Source organism: Moschus berezovskii, chromosome 14, assembly GCF_049115385.1.
Source record: "Moschus berezovskii isolate FMDL1 chromosome 14, NW_MosBer_1.0, whole genome shotgun sequence".
NCBI lineage: Eukaryota > Metazoa > Chordata > Mammalia > Artiodactyla > Moschidae > Moschus > Moschus berezovskii.
In genome coordinates, this window is record NC_142473.1 from 42,553,357 (window position 1) to 42,559,559 (window position 6,203).

Below are 6,203 nucleotides of genomic sequence, written 5' to 3' on the forward strand. Positions count from 1 at the left end.
TTAAAGATTGGAATGCCCCAGGGTTCAGTTTTTGGAATCCTTTTCTATCTTCTCTCACTTCAGTGTCACAGCTCTGATTACTTCTATAGGATGATGACTCACAATTTTGTATCTCCAGCCTGGACCTCTCCACTAAACTCCAACTCATGTGCCAACTAACAATTTCATGTCTCCATTAGAATGTCTAGTAGATATCCCAGACTTGAAATATGCAAAACTATAGTCATCATCTTTCCCCCAAAACCTACTCCTCCTATCTATCCTTTGTTGAATTTTTTTAAAGTATTTATTTATTTGGCTGTGCCAGGTCTTAGTTTCGGCCTATGGGATCTTTCGTTGTAGCACACTAACTCTTTAGCTGTGGCATGTGGGATCTAGTTTTCCCGATCAGGGATGGAACCAGGGCCCCCAGCATTGCAAGGGCAGAGTATTAGTCACTGGACTAATTCCATTCTTTGTTGCATTATATTGCAACTTCTTTATTCCATTTACTCAGGCCCAATACGTAAGCCATTTTGAAACTTCTCTTTCTCTTACATGTCACATCCAGTCCATTAGCAAAGCACTGTTGGCTCTGTCTTCAGAGTATACCCAGAATCCAGCTGCTTCCTACAATCTCACCATTACAACTTTGGTTCAAGCCATTGTCATCGCTTGCTTAGATTACTGTAGTAGCCTTGATCTTGTTAACCTGCTTGGCCCCCTGTAGTCTGTTTTCACCACAAAGGTCAGTATAATTCTTTTAAAATGTCAATCCTGAAATATCTGTGTTCAAAATCTTCTAGTAGCTTTCTATCTCACTCAGAGTTAAAGTCCTCACTGTAGCCTACAGGCCCTATAATATCAGCAAACCCTAGTCCATTTCCTCTTTGATTTCATCTCGTAACACTCTAACTCAGGGATGTTTGTCTGTTTTGTTTACTGAGGTATTCTCAGCATCCTAGTAACAATGCTTGGCATATAGTAAGATAAATGACAAATATTTGTTGAATGAAAGAGAAATATCTGATCTAAGACTTGTCCTTTCCATAATTCTTTTCCATGAGTACATTGGTGGCTTTGCAAGTTGAAGGTGAATGTCTGGATCATTCTGAGTAGCTCGTGTATCAGAGCAGCACTTGTGGAGCAAGAGAAAAAATATTTTTTTCTCTTGGGGTTCCAATGACTTTTAGCTCCTTTAAGCATGATTTAAGTATTTGGCTCAGGGTATATCCTGATTTTTAACCAGCAGACGCAAAATTGATCAGTAAGGGTATTTTGCAGAAAGAATAGGCCAGAAAAGCACATTACTTCTCTGTTTAAAGACCATTATCGGTAACTTCAGGATTTTTTAGAATTAAACAAAAGTAAATTTGAATATGAGCCAAGTTGAAACTATCCTATGGACATGTAACATTCATCGTTACTCAACTGTCCAGATGACATTCTGTAACAATTGCTTAATTTCCGGAAAAGAATTTTTTTTACATAACTCAAGTATGCCAATGGCTTTTGTACAGGCCTGTCTTTTGGTCACACACACTGAGGAAGAAAATTGTATTATACACTTTAGACAGAATTCTAAAGTGTTATTCTTCTAATTATGTCTTTTGATTTCAATTTGCTATATTCCAAGTTTTAGCTATTACCAGAAAAGAGCTTTAACTTCTGAGCATCTATTTTTTAAAAAATTAAAAAGTTGTAGTGGATACAGAGAAGGCTACCTTTAGAGTGAGCCATCTAAAAGTCTATCAAATGTTGGTTAAATAAATTATGATGCATTCATATGATGGAATACTTTATGGTTATACAGACATTTAAAAGCATGTGACATGAAATGTTTGTGGTGTCATGTGCAAATTAAAAAGCAGGTTAAAAATAAGCATATACAATTGGATATAAATTTCTGTGGCAGTTTATTTTGTTGAGGTACTAATTCTATGTTTTCTTCTATCCCCTTCCTTCTTTTCTTTCTCTTGGCAGCACGGTGTGGCATGTGGAACTTCCCCCACCAAGGATCGAACCCCTACTTCTTGACCACATCCAAGCAGGTATCCAGACCCAAGATTCCTGTCAGGTAAACAGCAAAAGCTGAATGGAGACAACAAAGGCTCACTCTGTCTTTTGAAATGAGCAGGGGGAACAAAGAAAGAAAAGCCTTTGAGGGTGAATGGAAGAGAGATTCCTCAAGATTTAGGAGATGGAAGCCTATAAGTTGACTGAACAGCTAAGACTCCTATCTTACTCTGTGACAAAACCTCAGAAAGGAAGACAGAACCCAGGTGCAGTGGATGGCAAATTCACTTACTTGTTTCCAGACTCTTGAGTTCTAAAGGTGGTAAAAAGAATATTGGAGTCAACAGACCTGAAGGGAAGATGGCAGAAAACAGAATCTCAGCAGTAAATCAATGTGGATGATGACCAAATAATTTGAGGTAATTCCAGGTATTTCCACAATGATTAAGACCCTAGAAACTTGTGCAATCCTGGATGGAGAGGAAATGCTCAATAATAATGGAGATTGACTTTCCCACCAGCATGGTAGGACGGGAATTCAGTTAGACTCATGTTGACCTAAAAAAAAAAAAAAAAGCAGTATTTCTTTCTATGGAATGAGTCATACTCCACAACATGCATATGCACACAGAAACAATGTATGCATATTATAAATATTGGAAAATGTATTGTCAGGATAATTTCTCTCCCTTCTTTGATAGATATTTCTATAGGGCAAAAAATGACTAAATTTCTAATAGTAATTTTCTCTACCTCGTGGATTAAATGGGGTTATTTCTCATACTGTTTGCATTTGAAAAAATAAAAATAAATGTTTATTCCTCTTATTATTGGAAAAGTATAAAACCAACTGTAAGCTGAGTTTTTCCCCTGTACTTCTGAGTAGGGAGCAAACAGAAAAGGGTATATGTCACAATTTTAGGTTCTATTTTCCAGCTATTTCAGAGCCACCAATATTAATGTGCCTAGAAGTATAGCAAAAAACTAAATATCAAGAAAAGACAACAGATTTTTTCTCACATTAAAAAAGTGTTATATACCTCCTGCACCCTGTAAAAACTGAAAATATTATTGTCAGGTTCCAGCAAGAAACAGATGACACACCTGAAAAGGGCAACTGAAGAGAATATAACCAGAACGTGAGCAAGGAAACAGCAAGAGATGATGCAGTACCACTGCCAACCTGTGGCCAGCGTGGAGGGAGAAAGGGTAATGAATACACTGGCCTCTGTCTCCTACTGCCTTCTGATCTTTTGCTAGTGCTCTCCATGGGGTCGCGGAGAGACACGACTGAGCGACTGATCTGATCTGATCTGATCTGAGGCACAGGTGACTTTAGAGGTGATTTGTTCACCTCTGCCATTTAAATCTTCTGCCTTCATGAAGGTAATATTTTAGGGGAATTTAGGCAGCAAGAAATTTTGATTGGCTGTGAAGATGAGTCTTTAATTTGGAAATATTTGTATTCCCAGAAATGTGAGGCAAAGCCATTCTGTGGGTGTTTCTTTGAGTCAGCTAAAGGCTACCAGAGAGGGGTAAAGTGGAAGTATGAGGAATCCTCCAGAGAAAGAAGCATCTTTCTTTCAGATTTAGACCAGATGACATGTATTTACTCAAATGCAAGTAAGAGATTTGAGCATTTGCTCACTGGGGATGGAAATGTTTCCAAAGAACTCATTAGTAAAGAGTCAAGTGTAAACACCTGCTAAGCTCAGAGAGCATCAGCAGAACTGTACTAGTCTTGTTAAGAAGTCTCTCGCTATTTCCTGTATTTTGTCTTGAAAGAAGTAAGGCAACTAAGTTGGTGGTGGTGGTCGGAGGGGCATGAAGAGAGATTTTAAATTGAAACATAGGAAGTCAACCATTCCCCTTTCACAATGCCAAGCTCAAGCTGGCAGACGAGGAAAGGGGCACTCTAGAAAACATATTGATATAACTTTTCTTTTTTGCTATTTAGCAGTATTTATCATGATTGAAAATTTAGGTTTCCTTTGAACTGCAATTCTATTTCTATGAATTCATCATAAAGAGTTAATCAGGAAACTACACAATATGTGTGCATGTACAAGAAGCAACAGTTAGAACTGGACATGGAACAACAGACTGGTTCCAAATCAGGAAAGAAGTATGTCAAGGCTGTATATTGTCACTCTGCTTATTTAACTTATATGCAGAGTACATCATGAGAAACGCTGGACTGGATGAAGCACAAGCTGGAATCAAGATTGCCGGGAGAAATATCAATAACCTCAGATATGCAGATGACACCACCCTTATGGCAGAAAGCAAAGAAGAACTAAAGAGCCTCTTGATGAAAGTGAAAGCGGAGAGTGAAAATGTTGGCTTAAAACTCAACATTCAGAAAACTAAGATCATGGCATCTGGTCCCACTACTTCATGGCAAATAAATGGGGAAACGATGGAAACAGTGTCAGACTTTATTTTTTTGGACTCCAAAATCACTGCAGATGGTGACTGCAGCCATGAAATTAAAAGACACTTGCTCCTTGGAAGAAAAGCTATGGCCAACCTAGACAGCATATTAAAAAGCAGAGACATTACTTTGCCGACAAAGGTCAGTAAAGGTCTGTCTAGTAAAAGCTATGCTTTTTCCAGTAATCATGTATGGATGTGAGAGTTGGACTGTGAAGAAAGCTGAGCACCAAAGAATTGATGTTTTTGAACTGTGGTGTTGGTGAAGACTCTTGAGAGTCCCTTGGACTGCAAGGAGATCCAACCAGTCCATCCTAAAGGAAATCAGTCCTGAATATTCATTGGAAGGACTGATGCTGAAGGTGAAACTCCAATAGTTCGGACACCTGATGGGAAGAACTGACTCATTTGAAAAGACCCTGATGCTGGGAAAAATTGAAGGCAGGAGGAGAAGGGGAAAACAGAGGATGAGATGGTTGGATGGTATTACTGACTTGATGGACATAGTTTGAGTAAACTCCAGGAGTTGGTGATGGATAGGGAGCCCTGGCGTGCTGCAGTCCATGGAGTCACAAAGAGTCGGACACGACTGAGTGACTGAACTGAACATGAATATTCATTATAGTATTTTTACAGTAGCAAAAACTTGGAAATAATTTAATTTCCCACCCATGGTGGTGGTGGTTGGTGGTTTAGTCGCTAAGTCGTGTCCGACTCTTGTGACCCAGTGGACTGTAGCCTGACAGACTCCTCTGTCCAGGGGATTTCCCAGGCAAGAACACTGGAGTGGGTTGACATTTCCTTCTCCAGGGACTCTTCCCCAAGCAGCTACTGAACCGGGTCTCCTGCATTGCAGCAGATTCTTTACCAGTAACTGAGCCACCAGGGAAGCCCAGAGTTATGTAAATTATTGTATTTCCACACAACTGAATACAATTACTTTACATTATGAATATGAAAGATGACCATACTTTTTACATCTAGTATAGAAGAGTTCATAATTATTTTGTTTGTTAAAAAGTTATATAATACATGTATGTGAGGCATGTCAATACACAGAGATATGTAGAAAAGAACTGTCAAAAATTTTATGTGCTAAATAATAATTTAAGCATCCATTCAACATTCATTATTCACTCATTTAACATTATTTATTAAGCTCTTAATATGTGGTAGGCATTATGCTAGGTGCTGGAAAAAAAAAGAAAGCGATCTTTCAATTTAATCTACTAAATGTACAGTGATTTTGAAAAATGACAACAAGCAATACTGGTGAATTTAAGAAAGGGATCACTCATATACAGCAGTTGAGAATACATTTTGGTAAAACATTTCTCCAGAGCCATTTAGTACTTTTTATAAAAGCCTTAGAAATATCCATTTCATTTGACCCTACAATTCCATTTTCAGGAATTTATTCTAAAAAAAGGAGTACAGATGTGTATACAAAAGCTATGTCATAAATGAGCTGCTTGGGAGAGGGGTAACCTAAATATTAAACACTAGGAATTTGAGTAAATAAAATATCCAGTGCATAATATAGGGAGTCATGTAAAATGTTTAACATGAAAAAATGTCCAAAATATATAGGTGACAAGGTTTAAAAAAGAATCTGATACTAAATTCCTGGGAACTTGAGCAAATCACTTAAGTGAGCTGAGTCTCTTCTTCATTTGCAAAGCTTAAATACTTAAGGACCCTCTCAACTCTTCCCTTATATGACTCTAGGTATCCATCCTTTCTTTTTTATAAAGAAAATGTCATCATTTATGACT

The 6,203-nt window shown here is 37.9% G+C and overlaps 1 long non-coding RNA gene across 2 annotated transcripts; it reads left to right on the forward strand.

Annotated features, from left to right (window-relative positions):
• The first annotated feature begins 492 nt into the window (after window positions 1-492).
• On the forward strand, window positions 493-3,772 carry LOC129554488 (uncharacterized). Of its 2 annotated transcripts, none has more exons than XR_016039038.1 (3): window positions 493-727; window positions 1,963-2,414; window positions 3,074-3,772. It is a non-coding gene; the product is annotated as an uncharacterized LOC129554488 (long non-coding RNA). The 2 variants fall into 2 exon arrangements; XR_008685605.2 differs by having other exon boundaries at window positions 510-727; window positions 1,963-2,056.
• The last annotated feature ends 2,431 nt before the right edge of the window (window positions 3,773-6,203 follow it).